Source organism: Artemia franciscana, chromosome 10, assembly GCF_032884065.1.
Source record: "Artemia franciscana chromosome 10, ASM3288406v1, whole genome shotgun sequence".
NCBI classification, from domain to species: Eukaryota; Metazoa; Arthropoda; class Branchiopoda; order Anostraca; family Artemiidae; genus Artemia; species Artemia franciscana.
The window spans coordinates 15,131,426-15,157,445 of NC_088872.1; positions in this window are offsets into that span (position 1 = coordinate 15,131,426).

Sequence of the window (26,020 nt, forward strand, 5' to 3'; positions counted from 1 at the left end):
CCAAGATTGTAGGTCTCCCTCCTCCAACTCCCCCCAATGTCACCGGATCTGGTCAGGATTTAAAATAAGAGCTCTGAGACACGATATCCTTCCAGACATCAAATTTCATTAAGATCCCATCACCTGTTCGTAAGTTAAAAACACATCATTTTTTCCGAATTAACGGGCCCCCCACTCCCCCCAGCTTGTCAAATCGGGGAAACGACTATTTCTAATTTGATCTGGTCCGGTCACTGATACGCCTGCCACATTTCGTCGTCCTAGCTTACCTGGAAATGCCTAAAGTAGCCAAACCGGGTAGACCGACAGAATTTGCGACAACAACTTCTACCCAATGTTTGGATGCCCGTGCCTCTAAACTAAATTCGTTTTTGGGCATGGAAGTTTCCTTGGTCCGGGAACTTCCGAATATAAGTTTCAAGCCGTTCGGTAGAAAAGTTTTCGCCCTTGTTCATGTCTAAGGGTCCCCTTAACTCAGAAACTTGTGGGTGTAGAGTTCAAATCGTTTGAAAAAAAGGTATTGACTCTTTTCTCGGCCTCGTTTTCGGGGATTCTTTTTTCTATTTTTCGTTCTGCATTTAGGTTGCCTTAGACGAGTGACTTAATAATTGAAGTTTCAAGCAGATCAAGAATAATTGTTGGCCATTCTTGGGATCCTGTGCCCCATAACAACTTTTTGTACAGTAGGTTCCTCTCGGTCCATAGTCTTAGGGTTGTAAGTTTCAAATGGATTGCAAGTAAAAGATTGTTTGACCCATTTCCAGGTCCCCTAATATCTTACCCTCCTCCAACTATTCTTCTTAGCCCACGGAGCGATCCCTGAACATTTCGAGCCAAACAGACACCCAAAACCTTCATGCCTCTTTTTTCTATTATTAAATCTATCTGTAAACAATTGGAATAACTTAAGGTCCGTTTTCCGAAGGCCGTGGGGTCCGTTTCATAACCCAGAGGCATATTTATTGCACCTTTCGATAATTTTGTACAGAACGGGTATAAAAAAATTTGTATCTCGTATCACAGGTAGCAAAAAAAGGCACGAGAGAGGACTAGTTGCCTTCAATTAATTTTAGACTCAAAAGGAACAATAGAACTTTTTTTCTTTTGAAAAAGCCCACTCCCAAGTTTCCATCTTTGGAAAAAACGACCAGTCCTTCGATACAACGGGGCCTGAGGAGAAAACAGTATATGGTTCTTGCTTAATTTTCTTGGTGCTTAACTTGCTTGATTTTAGGCGGGAGTGCTTATGTGGGAGGATCTTTCCATGGAGAAGGTTTTGTGGGAGAAGGGAATTTACCATGGAGGGGGATATGGAATTCCCGGCATTAGTTAAAAAACTATTAGAAATTAAATAGAAACAAGTTTTTCAACTACAGCGTTGACCTTGACAGCAGTACCTATAGTTCATAAGATTTTTTTTTTTTTTTTTATTGAATAAATTTGATAAAAATTGATCGTTTCTTGTTAAAACCAAGGGCTAAACCAAACAATTTTGTCGTTAAAACTAATTCTGATCTAGTCAAAAGTAATTTGGATATGTCAATATTATACACAAATACCCAGCACATAATTTTTTTTGCAAACATTAGTTTTTTGACATCTCACCTACTCAATGACTTTTATACCCCCTCCCCACTTTCTCAATTTGGGATCGTGTACCTACGACGAACACACAAGGGGTAACGAAAAAAGCGTAATGTTGTTGCAGAAATTCTTATGTTTCAAAATTACGAAAAAATTTGAAAAGCGCTTTCTAACGACACAAGTTTCATTCAGAATTGATTGGGCAATCTTGCCTTAGTCTGTATAGCTTAGATAAGAAATCCGAATAAACGGTAGAAAACTATAAAACCCAACACTTACTTTTCAGGAATTATTAGAAAACCATTTAACTTCTTCTAATTGTGCCAAAGATGGAAATATTTAGATTTAATGGAACTTGTGTCGTAAGAAAGCGCAATTTATTTTTGAATGGAGCAGAAGTTTCCTTTTAAAGTTTAGGAAGGGACAATCCCTAAAAATATTCTAGTATACCGCTTGAAAAACATCAAAGGACAGCTCAACAGAAATTTCATTGAATGATTTGACAGCTTTGGAATTTTCTGGTAGTGCTAATTGCCTTGATTGAAATCTGTGCGGACAAAGGATGCACATTGTTTATGATGTTCAAACATTGGTTTGACAGCGTTTTTTTTCAACAATTAGTGAGAAATTATAGACTTCTTATCTTTTAAAACTAGACTCTCGTTAGCTTTTTGACACATTTAGAATCCCCGATCAATTTTACCAAAATTGTGTCTGAAGCTCCCCTTGGGTGCTGGGGAAACTTTCTAATTGACTCTTTGTCTTTAGTAGTAGACGCTGAGTCTTGCAATATGACATTTTTGGTATCGAGCGTCCTTAAATCACAATCCTAACATAAACATCTGACGGAAAAGAGCTCTTCTGTACATTTTCTTTTTAATTAATCAATGGGAGTCTTGAGGAAGTCTAAAAAATCTATTTTGAATTCTAAATTGCTTTTGGTTTATATTTGGAATTTTCTATGCTAATATTAGCATTTTCAGGCCTAAAAAGATCCTATGAATGCAAAACGCTGCGATTGTGTTCTATCATGGAAAGATAATTCAATAAAGGCCAAACTAGCCTACACCAAAGTTCTTATGACCATTTGGTTCATTACGATTACATGTGAAATAGAAAAAAAAGGAATACACAAATACTTTCAGAACTGAACTATAGCAAGGAAATCACTACCTTCCCAAGGAAACTTACAGACAGAAAAATTTACCCGAAAAGTTTCTTCACGTGATCAGACGACGTTTTTCACGGGTTATGTTCTGGCTTGAGACTACTGTTGAAGGATTTTTTTTATTATTATTATTTTTTTTGCACAAGACTATTCTTATTTACAATGACAAATTCTATTTTGTTTACTTGTATTTTAATCTTTTACTTACATCTTAAGGGACGTGCCTGTTAAATGGTTACAAGGGTTAACAGGTTAACCAAAATTAACAGAAATGAAATTTGGAGGACGTTAAAGGGAGATTCATGCAACAATGAAACATCAGGAATTTACGGTTTAAATAATTTTTATTTAGCCCGACAGCCATTCCTACGTACATGTAGATAACTTCGAAGACCACACTGCCTTTCCATGACGAAAGTAAAACAGTTCAAAATAGGGATGATACCTTTTTATTGACAGTGAAATATAAAATTATTTAACTGGATATTTCGAACACTTATACAGTGTTCATCATCAGCAGTAAAACTAATAGACATGAATAAAAATAAACAAAATTTATACCTAATAAACTAATTACATATAGTTTATTGCTCTTATTTTTTTCAATGCAACAGCCGAGGCAAATCTCTTTGACCTTTTCGGTTCCGGTTCATTAGAATTAACTGACATATTACGTGGACAGAGGTCATAGCTCTTAGCTGAGGTGATATTTACTTTATTTGACCTCAGTAAATTATCATAAATTGATTTCAATCCAAATTCACCTGTATCTCTGTTTATGGAATTATTCTTGAATATAATTTTTTTTAATTTCGATTGTTTCCCTGAAAGTTTGCTTTAAACCTTGGTCCCTAGAAATCAAAGAAACATTTTCAAACAAAATAAAATGATTTGGAAAATTAAAGATATGCTCCGAGAGGGCCGACGTGAAATCTTCAGGTTTGGTATTTTGCTTTAAAGACGATGAAATGGAATTATGATGTTGTAGCAATATCGTTTTTAAATTCTGGTTAGTACGTCCCACATAAGAGCTTCCACAAGTACATGGAATTTTATAAACCCCACTTTGTTGCTCTACGGAAGTCCGATCCTTTCCAGAATTAAAAAAAAAAAAAACTAGCCAAAGTATTACTACCTCTTAAAGCTACCTTTAAACCATTATTTTGTAAAATTCTTTTAAGTTTTTCACTCAAACCTGGAACATATGGTAGAGAACAAAAAATATCTTTTTTTTCTGTTGTTTCCAGAATATCGTCAGAACATTCTAGAAATTTTTCCTTCTTTTCGAAAAAGTCTGGTCAATTAACCAACCCGGATAATGGTTACTACAACAATAATTCCTCCTCAATGAATTTTGGAGAACAAATTCTAAAAATGCGGTCAGTTAAAGATATGATTAAACCAATTTTTACTTGGCGAGCATGACCGGAGAAAAACGACAAAAATCTTTTATTGTTAGTAGGTTTTCTGTAAATCATAAAATCCAGACTATTTTCATTTTTTAAAAGAAGGACGTCCAGAAAAGGAAGTTTATTATCCTCTTCTAATTCTATTGTAAATTTTAAATCCCCTCCCCAAAAATTAAGATGTTCTAAAAAACTTTTTAATTCCTCCACCCCATAATTCCATACTGAAATTATGTCATCCATATATCTCCCCCAAAATTTATGTTTTAAAAAATATGAATCTAACGCTATTGTTTCAATATTTTCTACAAAACAATTTGCTAATAAAGGACTTAAAGGGGCCCCCATGGGTAAACCATTTACTTGTTCGAAAAAACCCCCTCTGAATTGAAAAAAATAAAGTATACTAGAATATTTTTAGGGAGTGTCCTTTCCTAAACTTTAAAAGGAAACTACTGCTCCATTCAAAAAAAATTGCGCTTTCTTACGACACAAGTTTCATTAAATCTAAATATTTCCATCTTTGGCACAATTAGAAGAAGTTAAATGGTTTTCTAATAATTCCTGAAAAGTAAGTGTTGGGTTTTATAGTTTTCTACCGTTTATTCGGATTTCTTAAAAACTAATGTCTGCAAAAAAAAATTATGTGCTGGGTGTTTGTGTATAATATTGACATATCCAAATTACTTTTGACTAGATCAGAATTAGTTTTAACGACAAACTTGTTTGGTTTAGCCCTTGGTTTTAACAAGAAACGATTAATTTTTATCAAATTTATTCAATAAAATAAAAAAAAAATATTATGAACTATAGGTACTGCTGTCAGGGTCAACGCTATAGTTGGAAATCTTGTTTTTATTTAATTTCTAATAGTTTTTTAACTAATGCCGGGAATTCCATATCCCCCTCCATGGTAAATTCCCTTCTCCCACAAAACCTCCTCAATGGAAAGATCCTCCCACATAAGAACTCCCGCCTAAAATCAAGCAAGTTAAGCACCAAGAAAATTAAGCAAGAACCATGTGCTGTTTTCTCCTCAGGCCCCGTTGTATCGAAGGACTGGTCGTTTTTTCCAAAGGTGGAAACTTGGGAGTGGGCTTTTTCAAAAGAAAAAAAGTTCTATTGTTCCTTTTGAGTCTAAAATTAATTGAAGGCAACTAGTCCTCTCTCGTGCCTTTTTTTGCTACCTGTGATACGAGATACAAATTTTTTTATACCCGTTCTGTACAAAATTATCGAAAGGTGCAATAAATATGCCTCTGGTTATGAAACGGACTTCACGGCCTTCGGAAAACGGACCTTAAGTTATTCCAATTGTTTACAGATAGATTTTATAATAGAAAAAGGAGGCATGAAGGTTTTGGGCGTCTGTTTGGCTCGAAATGTTCAGGGATCGCTCCGTGGGCTAAGAAGAATAGTTGGAGAAGGGTAAGATATTAGGGGACCCGGAAATGGGTCAAACAATCTTTTACTTGCCATCCATTTGAAACTTACAACCCTAAGACTATGGACTGAGAGGAACCTACTGTACAAAAAGTTGTTTTGGGGCACGGGACCCCGAGAACGGCCAACAAATATTCTTGATCTGTTTGAAACTTCAATTATTAAGTCACTCGTCAAAGGGAACCTAAATCCAGAACGAAAAATAGAAAAAAGAATCCCCGAAAACGAGGCCGAGCAAAGAGTCAATACCTTTTTTTCAAACGATTTGAACTCTACACCCACAAGTTTCTGAGTTAAGGGGACACTTAGACATGAACAAGGGCGAAAACTTTTCTTCCAAACGGCTTGAAACTTATATTCGGAAGTTCCCGGACCAAGGGAACTTCCATGCCCAAAAACGAATTTAGCTTAGAGGCACGGGCATCCAAACATTGGGTAGAAGTTGTTGTCGCAAATTCTGTCGTTCTACTCGGTTTTGCTACTTTAGGCATTTCCAGGTAACCTAGGACGATGAAATGTGGCAGGCGTATCAGTGACCGGACCAGATCAAATTAGAAATAGTCGATTTCCTGATTTGACCAGCTGGGGGGAGTGGGGGGCCCGTTAATTCGGAAAAAATGAAGTGTTTTTAACTTACGAACAGGTAATGGGATCTTAATGAAATTTGATGTTTGGAAGGATATCGTGTCTCAGAGCTCTTATTTTAAATCCTGACCAGATCCGGTGACATTGGAGGGAGTTGGAGGAGGGAGACCTAAAATCTTGGAAAACGCTTAGAGTGGAGGGATCGGGATGAACCTTGGTGGGAAAAATAAATAGAAGTCCTAGATACGTGATTGACATAACTGGAACGGATCTGCTGTGTGTCAGGAAGTTGGGGAGGGGAGGTTAATTCTGAAAAATTAGAAAAAATGAGGTATTTTCAACTTACGAACGGGTGATCGGATCTCAATGAAATTTGATATTTAGAACGATATCATGTCTCAAAGCTCTTATCTTAAATCCCGACCGAATCTGGGAAGTTTGGGAGGGGGGGGCTAAAATCTTAGAAAACGCTTAGAGTGGAGGGATCGGGATGAAACTTGGTGGAAAAATAATCAGAAGTCCTAGATACGTGATTGACATTAATCGGAACGGATACGCTCTGTTTTGGGGAGTTGAGGGAGGGGGGGGGGTAATTCTGAAAAATTGGAAAAAATGACATATTTTTAACTTACGAAGGAGTGATCAGATCTTCATGAAACTTCATATTTAGAAGGACCTCGTAACTCAGATCTCTTATTTTAAACCCTGACCGGATCCAGCGTCATTGGGGGTGGGGGCGGAAATCTTGGAAAATACTTAAAGCGGGGAGATCAGGATGAAACTGGATGGGAAGAATAAAAACAAGTCCAAGATACGTGACTGACATAACCAGAACGGATCTGCTCTCTTTGGTGGAGTTGGGTGGGGGGAATAATTCGGAAAAATTAGAAAAAATGAGGTATTTTTAAATTACCAACGGATGATCAGATCTTAATGAAATCTGATATTTAGAAGGATCTTGGGCTTTAGAACTCTTACTTTAAATTCCGACTAGATCCTGTGACATTGAGGGGGGGAGGTATTGGAGGGGGAAACCGGAATGCTTGGAAAACGTGAAAATTGGGGTATCTTTATCTTATGAATAGGTGATCGAATCTTTGATATATAGAAGGATCTTATATCTCAGATGCTCCATTTTCGACTCGAATCGGATCCGGGGACATAGGGGGGAAACAGAAATCTTGGAAAACGCTTAGAGTGGAGGAATCGGGATGAAGCTTGGTGGGTAGAATAAGCAAATGTCGTAGATACATGATTGACGTAACCGTACTAGATTCACTCTCTTTGGGGGAGTTAGGGGGTGGGGTTCAGTGCTTTGGCGAGTTTGGTGTTTCTGGACGTGCTAGGACGATGAAAATTGGTAGGCGCATCAGGGGGCTGCACAAATTGACTTGATAAAGTCGTTTCCCCCGATTCGACCATCTTGGGGCTGAAGGGAGAGGAAAAATTAGAAAAATTGAGGTATTTTTAACTTACGAGTTGGCGATCGGGTCTTAATGAATTTTAATATTTAGAAGGACCTCGTGACTCAGAGCTCTTATTTTAAATCCCGACCGATATTAAGCCTCTGATTTTCCTTTTAAAACAATCTCTTGATTCTTAGAAATCTGCAAGAGCTCATACCATATGAGCTCTTGGCTCTTTCGACCTCGTCACAAATGCCATATGAGCTCTTAGCTCTTGTTTTTATTATTATTCACACTGAAGACGGTCAAGCGGAGTTTCTGACCGAAATATTTACATAGATTCTTCGTTTTTTTTTCACTGGCTCTAGTTATCCTCGTTTCTCTCTACTTTACGTTGCATTCATCTTGTCATGATTAGCCAATGTGGTCTCAGAAATTATTTAGGACATGATTCAGACCAATATATCCGAATTTTGCAAGTAGATCTAGACAAACTCAATATTTTAGAAGAAGTTGGGAACCTAAAAAGCCAATTACCCAACGTACCTGCAGGCCCCAAACATACCGTCTATTAATTACTGGAACCGAATATTTGTCTTTCATAGATTCACAGGCTATGTGGGAAGAAAAATGTGAGTAGTGCTCCTGTGTCTCACTGTTGCAAGTATTTAAGAGGATCCCAAGACCAAGCGGCTTCAAGTTTCTGACATAATTTTTCCAAGATTGGTCATCAAACTGCAAACTAAATGGACTGGTTATGTCATGAGTCAAGTCAAGGACTTCCACTTGTGTTCCATATTCTGTCCCTAAACATATAAGTCATTAAGGTTAGGAAATCACTTGAATTTTAAATCCACAATGACGCTTCTAACTTTGATGAGCTACCATTCTGTCAATAAGTCAATAAAAAAGGAAGTTAAAAGCTCATTAACATTTTTTCGGGCATACAAATTAAAAATGAAAATCCCCAATAACAATCTTTAAAGACTCACTAATGGTAGTTCGAGTCTCTACAATTTAAGAAAAATATACATACCAAATGAAATAAAACATTCAAATTGGATAATTCAATTACACCTGTACAGCTATTTACGCCAATAAAATTACGCCAATAAATTGATATTTACGCCAATAAATTTATATTTACGCCAATAAATTTGTTTTCCAACACACGGTTGAAGTTTTTGCTCAACCATTCTTTAGAAATTCAAGCCAGAATATTTACTTTGCGGTTACTAGCGTGTCAAAATATGTACTAGGTAATTTTGCAGGTTACTATGTAATATATGTTATTATTTACGACCAATGAAATTATTAGAACTGATTAATAGAGGTTACAAGAATAGTAATATATTAGAATATTAATTCAATCTATTTATCAACATTTTAATAAAATGTTATCAATAAATCATAAGTAAACAATAATTTAGACATTTACACAGCCATTGATTGGGACAGTTCTAAGCCAAATTACAAATTGTAAAAACTGTCATGTACATTTTAAGAAGAAGCATTTTTTAATTATGCCATTGAATTTTTGGGAATATTGTATTTTTCCTGAATATTAAATTACTATTTCTAGAAGTCCTAAAGAGTATGCCACAACAATTCGTTTGTAGAAGGGCAAAGTATCTAGATTACGTGTTAAAATAAGCTTAGTTCTCCAGTTTAAAGTTGTTATTCTATTTTTTTGCACGGCAAAGCTGCTGATATTCTCGTATTTTGATCAACGCCGTTATTAGAGTACTAACAATGATTAGAGTAGTTATAGGTACATAAATATAATTGTCTTTTTATTGTTTTTTTTCAAAAGTTTGGTTTTCAACTGTAAAATATAAAATTAAATTAATAGTTTTCGTCTCGGAGACAAAAACTTTTTTTTATTATTACTTTGTTCAAAACCAAGATAAAAATCTTGAGAAAACAACGAAAATCTCTTCATTGTTGGGACAGAAATAATCTAAAACCTAACCATTAAAAAGATTTAGGCATTATTATTATTATTTATTGGAGAACCTGTCATACAAAGAAAGGAAAAGACGGAGCAGTAAACGAAATATAAAAATAAAAAAGAATAAACATACACTAAACACAAGAACAAAAAAAAAAAAAAAACACACACACACATACAACAAATACCTCTTGACTGCTGACGTCGTCCTCGTCCAGTACCGACGACCAACGGTGGTTCAACTTCGTCAAAAGGGAATTATAAGCATGAATTTGCTTTTCCACAGCTATAATGGGGTCAGAAATACTACATTTCCTAACCCGATAAGAGTTGCGGGTCCAAGGTGGAAAATGTAAAAAATATTTTGTGAACAGGAAAAACTTGTGAACAGGCTGGAAAAACTTTTATGAACAGGCTAAAGTATGACTCTTTGCCACAATTCTGCTTTTTAAAACAATTAAAAGCTTTAGCTTAAAGAGCGAGGGATTGCGGAGGGGACAACCCATTTCATATAAGGAATAATTTCTGTTCGTTTTAAGTTTGAATGTCGCTCCTTACTTTCGGTTAAAAAAACTAGTTTTTTTATGTAATGTCTAACAGCACCAGTATTTTATTTGCATCAGTTAGCGGGCTTCTCATGAGCAGCTGGAACGGAACATTAGTTTTGTGTACGACAGAATTAGTAACTTTTTCGAAAAGATCACCTTGGAGGTTTTTCCAATCCCTGTAAAATTGGGCCTGAGGCTGATGTGGTTGTGGGTTGGGCGCAGACTGAGCAGAAAGACAAGAAAAAGATGCAGATATTGAAGGTGGTCTGAAAGTTGGAAGTCAGTAACGACATGAACAGGTGACACTTGAAGATTTACAGAAGAAACTACATGGTCAAGATTCGACACGTTACTTGAATAGTGTGTGTCAGTGTAATCGAGATTTTTTGGCAAGAACTTAAGCCAATCGAAAATCAAATCAAAAAAACCAGACAAAGCAGAAGTACACAATAACGAGGCATCAGTTAAATTACAGTTAAAATATCCTATAATAACACAACACTTATCTAGCTGGCAAATCTGTGAAACCCAAGACCTTAGTTTCTCAGAAGCAAAAATAAATAAAAAGTTACGACCAGTCATTGCGGTAATCTGTCGGGATATTGATGTTTACAATGACATACTCAACACGGAGAGCAAGAAAAAGAAATCACTTTAATCAAAAATACTCGACTGGCGCGAGATGCTAGCAAGCATCTCAATACCACCCGAGGAGGGGGGGGGGTACTGGAAGCGGATCGTTTAGCGGGCACCAGGTAGCTAGCAAAATTATTGTAATTTTTCAGAAGGCCTAATCTATGACTCGTCAAAACATGTTCTTGCAAGCACAATGCGTCACAATTCGAAAGCAAACCTTTAATCACACAAAGTTTGTCTAAAAGTCCACCATTAATTTTTCACGAAAGTACAGTCTGCGCAGTAGTAGACAGATCCATATCATACCGTGGACTTTGCTAGTTGACTGTTATTATTGGGACACTTTACAATGTAACACGTATGGCCGACAACTTTACATTCTAGACCGAACATTTTTTTCTGGATACAGAGAGGTTCTGTTAGAGGTGTGATCGCATGATCCACAGCGAGAGCAGAGGGCCTTATTGGAGCACTGTGAGACCAAATGCCCCGTTTTATGACACGAGAAACAACGCTCTAGGATATTTACACCTTGAACACTTGGGACATCCCGCACTGTGAAACTTTCACGCATTTTGGTACAAAAGATTTGATTTGATTCTTATCGTGTTTGGACGGTATACCTTTCAGGACCCTTATAAACAGTGGGGATTTCACACTCACCGTGATACCTGAAGTAATGTTCTTAGCATTCTCGGCAATTTTGTTCGCTGTAAGCTTGACTTAAGAACAAGTTTCTATTCCGAGGCCAATTTTTCAAGTTCAGTTATTTCACTTGAAGGCCCCCAGGGCAAAGTTTATCGATAAAGTCCTTACTAGCACTAGGTGAGGCCAGGTTTGCAGGACATTTCTTTAGTACAAGAGCAAACGTAGGAGCTGGGGCAGGGTTAGCTGTTACGTTGGTATCAATTCTAGCTGGCCAAACAGGGACCGAATACCTCACATTCTCTAAAAAGCTGTTAATTTTTTGAGAAGGTTCATTAGCTTTTAAGACTAAAGTAGCCAAGACTGCCTCCCCGATTGTTGGGGTTTCAGAAGACGAGAAGATCACAAAAGTGGGAATAGGTAGAATATCCTTTGCCACCTGATTTAGCTCTTTACATGTGTCAAATATATTATCTTCATCCTTCACATGTTTCACAAAACGGAATATTCAGCTCCTTATACAAAAGCTCTTTAGCACAGATAAAAGTAACGTGATAATAAAAACCTCACAGCTCTTCCGACAATCAGATCAATTTTCGCACCATCAAGCATGGATCTGGTGACAAAGTTCAGCGCCGGATTTAATACAACCTTCCCATTTTGATTGGACATTGTACAATCTAATTATCATAGCCAGGGACAGTCCAGTATTCCATCAAAACTAACTGCATTCAGTGGAAGCGCAAAATCCAAAATCGGAGCCAGGGGCAGTCCAGTATTTCTTTATGGTTCAAATTTCAGTCAACACAGAATGCATGGTAGAGATAGATGTGAGCACTGTTTATTATCCTTGCAAAAATATCAACACAAGTAAGTGAATATCAAGCATGGATCTGGCAACAAAGTTCAGCAACGAATTTAAATAATCTTCCTATTTCGATCGCTCATTGCTCAATATAAATATCATAGCCAGGGACAGTCCAGCATTCCAATCAAAACAAACAGCATTCACCGGATGTGCAAAATCCATAATCAGAGCCAGGGACAGTCCAATTTCAGTCAACACAGATCGCACGGTAGAGATAGATGTGAGGGCTGTCTATTATCCTTGCAAAAATATCACCATAAGTAAGCTAGGCACAACAATTACTCATATAGATGGTACACTATGTCTATCTAATAGGTCACCACTCCTTTAGAAAGAAAGTCTTGCAACCTATAGGTTTTGGACATTCACTATGGAAATAACGGTTCAATATATGTATAAATTACCTTTGATAATATCTTTTATCCTTGAAAGAATATCAACACAAGTAAGCTAGGCACAACAATTATTCATTTAGATGGCGTATATAGATGGTGTGTTTGAGTTTGACCCAGTTTAGCATACTAACCCTAAAGTATGCTGAAGTTTTTCTCTATACACTGTATCATCCTGGTAAAATTAAGGACATAATCCACAAAACCAACAAGCGTCAAGGTTGTTGTGACCTCAATACACGAGGATACACATTTTGATCGACCGTCAAGACACCGTTGGCAAATAGAGCACACGAGGTATAAGCACCTTGACGCGTACCTTCATAAAGAGAAACAAAACTATCCAGATCAATCTGTAGACCACTGAGACAAGTGAGTATGTTTCGTGGAGCATGTGTTAGATTAGACGAATTTGTAAACAGTAAAAAGTTCTTCAAGGTGCAAATAACAGAAGCATGAGCGCCTCTTTTTGCGGCATGAAAGAGCATGGCTCCGTGTACCAATGAGTCGGATCGTTTCGACTCATTGTATTCAGCCTAGTATCGTTTGCAGCTAGAACGAGACTTTCTCGAACCAGTTAAGCTTCCATCAAGACATGATCTACAGTACCAAGTACATCAGCGTACCCTATTTTATTCGGAAAACCAAAAAAGCATGGACGAACGCTATAGTTTATTTTCCGTTTATTAACAAAAAGGAGCAAATGAAGTTTAAGAGCGTGATTAGGATAGTTATAGGCCTAAATACCGAAAACTGAATGTTAGATTTGCCTTTTTTGGGATGGGAGTGACATCAATAGTGCAAAAAGACAACTGAATTGTAAAAGTATAAAAAATCCTCCGCATAAGCAGGTCTAGGTGCAACACAGAGCAAATGGGCTCCATGGATTACATGTAGTGCACTGGTATAATCTATACTAAACAAATCTTTTTGTTTCAGCTTTGAGACTGCCGTTAGTATGTCTTGCATTGTAACAGCGTAATAAGACTCCGGATACCTAAAGAGAAATTCATCGAGTTCAGGTTCAACTTTAGACTAAAATTGGATCTCATGCTGGGAATTCATTTGAAAAATGCGACTTTCACTCAGAAAGGGGGCTATTAGATGCCTTAGGAGTATTCAAAGATGTAACGTTAGGGGGAGCAAACGATTTTCAAAGGGAATCAGCTGAAACGGAAACTCTAAACGAGTATCAATCAACAATGCCTGCACGAAGGCATTTCCGATATATAATTCGTAGTCCGCTTGCTATTACCCGTAGATCTCAATTTTCTATTCGGCATCTAGGACCCCATGCATGGAATTGTTTACCTACGACTTTGAGAAACATGGATAATTTTCTTGAATCTTGGCGGGAATTAAAGCTATTTCGTCTTAATATTTATGGTTTTGAAAGTTGAGTGGACCTCAAGTGCAGCCAAGATGTTGGTTTTGTTTTAGGCGATACTGGTCACGTGGTTTTAGTTTCTTTTTGTTGTGTTTTTTTAAGTTAATTCCATATCGATTGAATTGCAGGGTAATTGATTTTTTTTCTTGTTTTCTTTTCTTTTTCCTTTTCCTTTTCTTTTCTTTTTGATTTTCTTTTTCGTATTGTTTTTATTTGTATGTGTATTGGGGTTGTAAGCCCAAACAAGCTTTGCTTCGGGCCATTTGCTTGTTTTATTTTGTGTTTTATATTAATAAACCCATCTTTCTCTCTCAAGATGACGAGCTAGCTCACTTGTGAAAAGCTTTTTTTAGGAAGCCGGATTTAATTCAAAACACCCGAACTATGACGGCCTTTATCTTTCCAAATAGAAAGCCAAAGCTTCGCAGGGGAACACGCTTCAAAGAGTTTTGCACTTTTTATCGATCGGGTAATTGAGTGCCGATGCAGATTTTTCAAACTGGGACTGCAGCTTTTCCTGCGAATCTTAGAGATTGGCCTATCTTAGAACAATAAAAATCAAAAGCAATCTCACTTTTTATCAACAGGGCAAGATTTCCGAAGAAGCTGGAAAGGGATACGAATTATTTACAAAATAGAATTAAGAACTTCTTGATATAGAAGAAATCTTCTGGATGATTCATAAATCATCATATTCGACCTTTTCAAGTTTCTGAACACAATTACTATATCACAAATTTTATACAATTTCAAGGGGTTGAGGGGAGAGGGTAACAGAAAACAACAAGGGTGACAAGCTGGTTGCCCTCCAATCATTTTCGGCCTTGAAAGATGGACTAACATTTTTAATTTCTATTCAAATGAGCCCCTACCAATTTTTTGTATCCGCACATTTTTGGGCCTAATTCAGACCATACCGTAAAGTGTTATCACTAGTTGAGAAGAAAACAAAGATATGAAAAATTATGCAAAACCTTCACAGTTGTATGCTTTTTTTTATCGATCGGGGAATTGAGCGTAAATGCAGGTTTTTTGAACTGGGACTGCAGCTTTTCTGCAAATCTTAAATATTCGCAGATCTTAGAACAATAAAAATCAAAAGCAATCTTAATTTTATCAACAGGGCAAGATTTCTGAAGAAGCTGGAAATGGATATAAATTGTTTACAATATAGAATCAAGAACTTCTGTATATAGGAGGAAATTAATTTTATCCAAATCCATCTTTTAAAACCATTTGATCTTGGGCGTTTCTGGGTTCATTGATGCATGAGTTAATTCCAGTTTGTAAGACTTAGCTAGGAAAAGGTGGTTTGATAACTGCTAATTAGATATTACAGAAACATGAAAAATTTGGGAATCAGCCAAAATAGCCACGGTCTAGATTTGCTTTATGAGATGAGGCATAAATCATCATATTCGACCTTCTCAAGTTTCTGAACACAATTTCAATCTCAAAAATTTTGTACAATATTAAGGGGGCTGAAGGGAGAGGGTAACAGAAAACAACCCGAGTGACAGGCTAGTTTTCCTCCAATCATTTTTGGCCTTGAAAGAAGAACTAAAATTTCCAATTTCTACTCAAGTGAGCCCCTATCAGTTTTCTGTATCCATACTCTTTTGGGCCTTTTTCAGACCATACCGTAAGATGTCATCACTAGTTGAGAAGGAAACCTAGATATAAAAAAATATACAAAACCTAACCTATTTGGAGGATGCAGTGTACCACATTGCTCAAATTCAGGCAATGTCAAAACACTTCATTTAAGCTTAAAAAGCGGGGGGGGGGGTCTGTAGATGTCACATAAAAAGGATCATTTATTAGAACAGCAGTTATATTACAATATTGCTAGTAGCGAAAATATATCAAATTCCACATCTCTTTTTCCACATGTCTTTAGCATATATTAGGAAAAACTCGACATTAACGAAATTTCCCTTTGAACGTGATTCATTGATAGTAATTCATGGTTGTTTAAAGAGTAAACTATCGGAAGGACTTTATTCCCGCTTGGCTTAGGTTTCAGAATGGCTCTTAATTTTCCTTTGAAAATCGTCTCTTTCGGATTTTTTAAATTAATTGAAAAAAAGAAATATCATTATGTTTAAAATATAGGAATAGCAAAGTCTGGTAATGGCTGGTAATGGAATGGTAAAGGAGCGAGAAAAAGCTTACCTTGCTTATGCCTTTTCTTTCTTTCATTTTCACGATCATGCCTACCAGTCGTTAAAAAGAATATTTTTTCTGCAGTTGGATTCGACCAGGAAAGTATACCCTTTTTATCTAGGCAGCATAGAGCAGTTACTCGACCTAAAGTATGGAGCAGATTCTGTGTCCTGAAAGGGGAGGGACCCCTACCTCTGAAATTTCTCATGCAGTATTTCTTCAGTTCATTTGGCAAATAATGTCAAATGTGGATGTGGGCTCACTGCTGCAGCCTCAAAGGGGTCGTCAGTAAACTGAAATTGAATAGATAAAGTTTCTCCATTTATTAAACATCTACAAATAGAGGAGGTCCTCAAATCAAGCAGAAATAATGTTTAAGACCAGATTTAAATTGAACTAAAACCACGAGAAGGAGTAAAGAGTGTAGTTACTAACAAAATGGGATGGACGAGGAACATATGCTGCTGTGTTTGCTTCAGACAGCTAGGTGCTGGGAGGAGTTGAAATAAAAGTAGTATGAAAAAAATATATGTCAAGATGGCAGACAAACAACTGTTCGACCTTTGACAACTTTAATTGCCAGCAGCAAGGTAAAAATTGAAGAGCCCCCACCCCCTGCTGGACCTTCACCCAGCCTCTGAAATAAAATTTCACTATTTCTACTGATGATGGGGTGCAAAAACAAAAATTGGGGCAAAAAATCAAAAAAGAACTTGCCAGGTCCGAGGGAATAAAAAAATCCCTATCAGGTAGGGAAAGGAGCTAAAACACGACAAAACTGCGCTCAAGAAAAAAAGGAAATTTTTCCGTGAGGAGACGAGTAATCCTTTGTCTCCTCTGGGCATGTATATTTGTGTCAAAATTCATCTCTAAATAACTTTAAAAAAAATTGCTCTTTAAGAGTTTCGATACTGTGAGAGAAAATCGAGAAAACTTACTGTCAGAAAAATAGCATACACAGATATCAAAATTTTACATGGAAAAAACTAGTTTGAAAAAAAAAAATTATATCTCAAAAGGCAGAAAATATACCATAGTTATTGACTCCCTAAGAGCCCCGCTCAAACTGATTAGCCCTGCAAATAATTTTTTTTTCAAGCAAAATATGAATCACTTGACATCTTCCCTTTCTGTAGCTAGTAAACCATGAGTATTTTGAGAAGAAAACTGAAGTATTGAAAATAAGTGAAGAGTGGAGAGATTGATTCGCCTTTGAACTGTGAGGACACAAACCTGATTTTACTTTGAATTTAACTGGATTGCACAACAAGTGAAATTGTGTAAAATACTGTGTTCACAACAGTCACTGCAACCCTGCTGGGGAGCCGTTTTGTTGTGGATTGAGGGGGGGGGGGGGAAAGGGTTTTATGGATTGGGTGGATCAGATTTTCTTCCGAAATCTATGCAGAGTTTCTCTCAACTTTTTACCGGAGTTTGCATTTTAAACTTTGTCAGCAGCTCTTCATACAACATTTCTGCCTGCTTTGAAACTATCATTAGAGCTCTTTTCTGAACTGTTTCAAGCCTGGCACTTTGCTCACATATCAGCCAAATCGCCACACGGGATCTGCATATTCCAGAATTGGGCGAATAAAAGATCTAAATATTCGGAGGAGGTGATCTGGAGGGGTGCTGTTTTTCGAAATAAGCTTGAGCATCAGCAGCCCAGCATTACCCCTTTTTACTAGACTAGTTGTGCTTGCTTACCATTTTAAATCACTGGTAATAATAACTCCCAAGAGTTTAATCTTACTACTTTAAGAGAATCATAGATAGTTGGTAGGAAATATGGTTCAGAAGAATTTAAAAATTAAATAGTTAAAATAAAAGACTTATTGTCATTTACTGTCATATTTCAAACGGAATCTTTAGTTTTCACTTTATGAATTAAAATTTGACCTTTGGTACATTTATTTGTTTCAAAAATTTCTCCAGGGATAAGGTCATCAACATATTTCCAACGGTCTTCACAATCATTAGCAATATCATTAATCATAACTAGAAAAAGTAAAGGACCCAGGATGGTACCTTGAGGTGCACCGCAAAAAAATGGCTCAGGTTCAGAGAAAGAAAGACTTCCTATATTTTAAAATTTGGAGTCTATTTATTAAAAAACTCTGAATGATTTTCATAACAGCAGGGTTCAATCTAAAATCATTAAAAGCTTAGAAATTAATATTTTATGATAAATAAAATCGAAACCCTTTTTAAAATCAATTATAAAGTGTAGCCATTTACCAGGCTCGTCAAAATGCTTGAAAATAAAATGTAAAAGACTGACTAGATAATAGGATGCTGATTTATTCTTTCAGTTATCGTACTGATGAGGATCAATGAGGGGTTCAACTTCAGCTTTTAGCCAATTTGCTACAAAGCTTTCGTACATTTTGCTGAGCAAGGGGGTCAAAGTGATTGACCCCCTTGTCTATCACACTATCAACATTAAGTTCTGTATTTTTTTTAGGGATTGGAATAACATATCCCAATTTCTATATCTGTGGGAAAACTGAAGAAGTTGAAACGCAATTAAAAATTTGTAGAAATATTTTCTATTAAAATTGAGATTGGCATGAGGCTTGCTGTGAGGAAAATTATCCTATCAGTAGTTTAAAAGCATCCAAGTGGGTCGTATGAGGATTTCACATAAAGTTTCCAAAGTCTTCTAATCATGGTTCAGAGGTCAGAGCAAGAATTCTTTTCAAAATTAAAGAGATTTTGATTCTAATCTTTTATCTACACGTAGTTTTAATATAGATTCTTGAAATTCTTTGGTTTCTAATAACCTTTCTCCCACTGTAACAATTCCTACCAGGATCACGGATCACTCTGCTACCGTGATTGACTGTGTGTTTGTCTCTTCAAGGATTATCCAAAAGGTGTTTTCTAGCATTGAAGTGAATTTGCCATCTGATCATTTTCCGGTAGTACTTAGTTTAGATTTACAAGTGCCACGCTAAAAAAAAGCAAAATAAAATTGTCCGAGAAATAACTTTTCCGCTGAAGAAACTCAGATAGAGACCAAATATGTCAAAAAAACATTGGCCTGAGAAGAGATAGTTAACACTCTTGAACAGCGTCACAGTACGTGTCAAGATTATCTGAGATCTTCAAAGGAGGAAGAGAACATTAACTTTAAACAGCTTCGGAATATGACGAACTCGGTGAAAAGGAAAAAAAGAATCAGTTTTACTCGGCACTTTTTGAGGAAAATAAAGCAGATCCGAGAACTTGGAAAGTTATCATTTAACTGGTTAGCGGGCCTCGGAGAACTCAAGACCCTCGAATTGGAATCGAAGGAGCTGTTATAGAGGATAAACAGGAGTTGTTTGACAAGTTTGGCGATTATTTTACTAACATTGGAACAAAAATACAAGCGAAAACTAGAAATTCCCAAGCTCTTGTGAAAAGCAGCTCCTTTGCTGATGAGCGGGGTGAGGGAATGAAAATGGAATTCCTTCCCTGTGATTCAGCTGGATTAACAAATATCCTCAGCTCGATTGGATCCAACAGTGCCGGGTTAGATGATGTTAACCTGATGACAATTCGATCAAATCTGCTGTACATTCTTCCTGTGCTAGTGCAAAAATTAAATTTATCAATGGAGAAGGGATTATTTGCTAAATTTTAGGAAACAGTAAAGATTCTCCCTCTCTACAAAGCAGGCACTGAAAGGGATATATCGAACTTGAATTCAATTTCTTTTTTCCCTGTGTTTTCGGAAGTTTATGAAAAAGATATCCATGGAAGGCTTTACGATCGCCTCACGAGCCTGCATGCATTGTATGATAGTCAGTTCAGATTCAACTTTCAGAGAAGGGCTATTCGACTTTACATGATGTACGAAATCTATAGAAAATGTTAATTCAGCTTTGGAAAGAGTGAGCATTGTATTAGTATTTTAATCGATTTAAAAAAAGCGTTTCATACTGTTTATTTTAGTATTTTATTGGAGAGATTAAGGAATTTGGATGTAAAAGGGGGATACCTGGATTGGTTTAGTTCGTATTTAAATGGTAGGGTTAGCGAGGGCAATCAAGAAGAGAAGTTTTCTAAGTTTTTTCCTGTTTCCTTTGGAGTTCCTCGGGGTTCTGTTTTAGGACCCCTGTTGTATTTAGTGTACGTCAACAGTATGAGGTTCTGGTGCGTCTATGACATTTTTTGCCAACAATACAACACTTTTAGCGGCAGCAAAGTTTCTTGAAGAATTAGTCCAGAAAGCAAACAGAGCTATGGTTGAGTGAGTTTGCAGGCACTAGCTTACTTAGCATTACTCGGCAAAGAGCAGCTATATTCTGTTTAACCGGGCTTGTGCATCTCCGAATCTTCCCAGTGAAATAGCAATTAATGTTTTTTTTACTAAAGCGGGTTGAAGAAGCGCGGTACCCAGTATTCATTCTCAATCAGAACCTCAGCTAAGAAGACACGCTAATGTGGTTGTGTGTAAGGTAGCACTTGACCTTGTGATTTTTAGACATTTTCAAAACTGTTTTTACCTTCTCATATTTTAGTTCTTTTATAATCATTCTTTGATAGCGCCTCATATTAATTAAGGATACATGATTTGGGTTAGTAATTTTGCGTGAAGTTTTAAACGAATGCAGATTCATTAAAATAAAGCATTGCGGTTAATTGGTAAGTAAAATATAGGATTTTTAAATACAGAGTCGATTTTTTAGGAAATTATGGATATTGAATGTGGGTCAGATTAGATATTTTTAGATTTGTAATTTTGTGTTTCAGAGCTTGAATGGTTTTGCGCCCAGTGTTATTAATATTTTTCTTTTTCGTTTAATCTCATTTAATCACAGCTATGATACGAGAAATGCTGAGGACCTGGTAACTGAGCCAAGAAGTACGGTTCGTTCTAGTCACGTGGCTAGGCACTCAGGCCTGGTGGTTTGGGATACTTTTCCAGACTCCATTTGAGTAGCAAAAAGCCGCAATTTCAAAACCTGTTGAATAAGCATCTCCTTGGGGTGGTTGGTGAGTTCAAGGCGAGAAGACGAGAGAGGACAAATTACGTAGTTTTGGTTTTTCTTCTGTTATTACTATTATTCATATAATAAATAATATTATTAATATATTCGTTTTTTATATTCTTATATTTTTAACATTATTGTTCAGTAATTATTATTAAGATCTCTATTTTTATTGTTCTTTATTTGTCTTTATTTCAGTGATGATTTGGTTAGTTGTAATAATGTAAAAAATGTATACTAGTTGCGTTTTTCAAGCATATTTGTGATTTGTTTGTAACCGGTCGTCAAGCCGGCATGAATCATTTTTAGTAAAGTAGTTGAACCCCGAATCTTGAAATTATTTTTTTTTATATTTAGATTAACTGTACATATTGTGTATGAGAAAAAAAGAGTGAGAAAGCTAGCTGAAGATGGAATTTTGAGTTTTTGAATGGGTATTGTGGTCATTTCAGCTCATCAGATTCAGTAAATAGTAGTGATTATTTTATATTCTTTAAAAATAAGATGAATGGACATTGTAAAAGTGGGGTATTGTTATATGTATGTACAAGAATATATATATATATATATATATATATATATATATATATATATATATATATATATATATATATATATATATATATATATATATATATATATATATATATATATATATATATATAGAGAGAGAGAGAGAGAGAGAGAGAGGGAAGGAGAGGGAGGGGGAGAGAGATTGGCTGAATACAATGTTAGAGTTAAGCCTATTTAAATATGATTACTATTTTTCATAGCACATGTCAGTGATTGAATCTCTCCCTGATTGAGATACTTCAATTTTAAGATTCTTTGTCAAAGATTGGACAGTAGCCTATTTTCCAAATCTAGACTAGAGCTACAAATTTGCAATTACAATTAGCCCTCAAATATCAACTGTCTGTGTATTTAAAATAGTTACCATTGAATATGGGTGGAAAATGGGTTGAATCAAATACGGTTCGTTCTAGTCACGTGGCTAGGCACTCAGGCCTGGTGGTTTGGAATACTTTTCCAGACTCCATTTGAGTAGCAAGTAGCAAAAAGTCCTCAAATCAAGTAGAAAGAATGTTTAAGACGAGATTTAAATTGAACTAAAACCACGAGAAGGAGTAAAGAGTGTAGTTACTAACAAAATGGGATGGATGAGGAACATATGCTGCTGTGTTTGCTTCAGACAGCTAGGTGCTGGGAGGAGTTGAAATAAAAGTAGTATGAAAAGAAATATGTCAAGATGGCAGAAAAACAACTGTTCGACCTTTGAGAGCTTTAATTGCCAGCAGCAAGGTAAAAATTGAAGAGCCCCCACCCCCTGCTGGACCTTCACCCAGCCTTTGAAATAAAATTTCACTATTTCTACTGATGATGGGGTGTAAAAACAAAAATTGTTTTTAAAAATCAAAAAAGAACTTGCCAGGTCCGAGGGAATAAAAAAAATCCCTATCAGGGAGGGAAAGGAGCTAAAACTCGACAAAACTGCGCTCAAGAAAAAAAAAGGAAATTTTTCCATGAGGAGACGAGTAATCCTTTGTCTCCTCTGGGCATGTATATTTGTGTCAAAATTCATCTCTAAGTAACTTTAAAGAAAAAATTGTTCTTTAAGAGTTTCGATACTGTGAGAGAAAATCGAGAAAACTTACTGTCAGAAAAATAGCATACACAGATATCAAAATTTTACAAGGAGAAAACTAGTTTAAAAAAAAATTATATTTCAAAAGGCAGAAAATATACCATAGTTATTGACTCCCTAAGAGCCCCGCTCAAACTGATTAGCCCTGCAAATAATTTTTTTTTTTCAAGCAAAATATGAATCACTTGACATCTTCCCTTTCTGTAGCTAGTAAACCATGAGTATTTTGAGAAGAAAACTAAAGTATTGAAAATAAGTGAAGAGTGGAGAGATTGATTCGCCTTTGAACTGTGAGGACACAAACCTGATTTTACTTTGAATTTAACTGGATTGCACAACAAGTGAAATTGTGTAAAATACTGTGTTCACAACAGGCACTGCAACCCTGCGGAGGAGCCGTTTTGTTGTGGATTGAGGGGGGGGAAGGGATTTGTGGATTGGGAAGATCAGATTTTCTTCCGAAATCTATGCAGAGTTTCTCTTAACTTTTTACAAGAGTTTGCATTTTAAACTTTGTCAGCAGCTCTTCATACAACATTTCTGCCTGCTTCGAAACTATCATTAGAGCTCTTTTCTGAACTGTTTCAAGCCTGGCACTTTGCTCAAACATCAGCCAAATCGCCACACGGGAGCTGCATATTCCAGAATTGGGCGAATAAAAGATCTAAATATTCGGAGGAGGTGATCTGGAGGGGCGCTGTTTTTCGAAATAAGCTTGAGCATCAGCAGCCCAGCATTACCCCTTTTTACTAGACTAGTTGTGCTTGCTTCCCATTTTAAATCACTTGTAATAATACCTCCCAAGAGTTTAATCTTACTACTTTAAGAGAATCATAGATAGTTGGTAGGAAATATGGTTCAGAAGAATTTAAAAATTAAATAGTTAAAATAAAAGACTTACTGTCATGTACTGTCATATTTCAAACGGAATCTTTAGTTTTCACGTTATGAATTAAAATTTGACCTTTGGTACATTCATTTGTTTCACAAATTTCTCCAAGGATAAGGTCATCAACATATTTCCAACGGTCTTCACGATCATTAGCAATATCATTAATCATAAATAGAAAAAGTAAAGGACCCAGGATGGTACCTTGAGGTGCACCGCAAAAAAATGGCTCAGGTTCAGAGAAAGAAAGACTTCCTATATTTTAAAATTTGGAGTCTATTTATTAAAAAACTCTGAATGATTTTCATAACAGCAGGGTTCAATCTAAAATCATTAAAAGCTTAGAAATTAATATGTTATGATAAATAAGATCGAAACCCTTTTTAAAATCAATTATTAAGTTTAGCCATTTACCAGGCTCGTCAACATGCTTAAAAATAAAATGTAAAAGACTGACTAGATAATGGGATGCTGATTTATTCTTTCAGTTATCGTACTGATGAGGATCAATGAGGGGTTCAACTTCAGCTTTCAGCCAATTTGCTACAAAGCTTTCGTAGCAGCTTTCATTGCCCGAGAAGTTATTTCTCGGGCAATTTTATTTTACTTTTTTTTAGCGTGGCACTTGTAAATCTAAACTAAGTACTACCAGAAAATGATCAGATGGCAAATTCACTTCATGCTAGAAAACACCTTTTGGATAATCCTTGAAGAGACAAACACACAGTCAATCACGGTAGCAGAGTGATCCGTGATCCTGGTAGAAATTGTTACAGTGGGAGAAAGGCTATTAGAAACCATAGAATTTCACGAATCTATATTAAAACTACGTGTAGATAAAAGATTAGAATCAAAATCTCTTTAATTTTGAAAAGAATTCTTGCTCTGACCTCTGAACCATCATTAGAAGACTTTGGAAACTTTATGTGAAATCCTCATACGACACACTTGGATGCTTATAAACTACTGATAGGATAATTTTCCTCACAGCAAGCCTCATGCCAATCTCAGTTTTAATCGAAAATATTTCTACAAATTTTTAATTGCGTTTCAACTTCTTCAGTTTTCCCACAGATATGGAAAATGGGATATGTTATTCCAATCCCTAAAAAAGATACTGAACTTAATGTTGATAGCGTGATAGACAAGGGGGTCAATCACTTTGACCCCCTTGCTCAGCAAAATGTACGAAAGCTTTGTAGCAAATTGGCTAAAAGCTGAAGTTGAACCCCTCATTGATCCTCATCAGTACGATAACTGAAAGAATAAATCAGCATCCCATTATCTAGTCAGTCTTTTACATTTTACTTTTAAGCATGTTGACGAGCCTGGTAAATGGCTAAACTTAATAATTGATTTTAAAAAGGGTTTCGATCTTATTTATCATAACATATTAATTTCTAAGCTTTTAATGATTTTAGATTGAACCCTGCTGTTATGAAAATCATTCAGAGTTTTTTAATAAATAGACTCCAAATTTTAAAATATAGGAAGTCTTTCTTTCTCTGAACCTGAGCCATTTTTTTGCGGTGCACCTCAAGGTACCATCCTGGGTCCTTTACTTTTTCTATTTATGATTAATTATATTGCTAATGATTGTGAAGACCTTGGAAATATGTTGATGACCTTATCCTTGGAGAAATTTGTGAGACAAATGAATGTACCAAAGGTCAAATTTTAATTCATAACGTGAAAACTAAAGATTCCGTTTGAAATATGACAGTAAATGACAGTAAGTCTTTTATTTTAACTATTTAATTTTTAAGTTCTTCTGAACCATATTTCCTACTAACTATCTATGATTCTCTTAAAGTAGTAAGATTAAACTCTTGGGAGTTATTATTACCAGTGATTTAAAATGGGAAGCAAGCACAACTAGTCTAGTAAAAAGGGGTCATGCTGGGCTGCTGATGCTCAAGCTTATTTCGAAAAACAGCACCCCTCCAGATCACCTCCTCCGAATATTTAGATCTTTTATTCGCCCAATTCTGGAATATGCAGCCCCCGTGTGGTGATTTGGCTGATGTGTGAGCAAAGTGCCAGGCTTGAAACAGTTCAGAAAAGAGCTCTAATGATAGTTTCGAAGCAGGCAGAAATGTTGTATGAAGAGCTGCTGACAAAGTTTAAAATGCAAACTCCGGTAAAAAGTTAAGAGAAACTCTGCATAGATTTCGGAAGAAAATCTGATCCACCCAATCCACAAAACCCTTCCCCCCCTCAATCCACAACAAAACGGCTCTCTCGCAGGGTTGCAGTGCCTGTTGTGAACACAGTATTTTACACAATTTCACTTGTTGTGCAATCCAGTTAAATTCAAAGTAA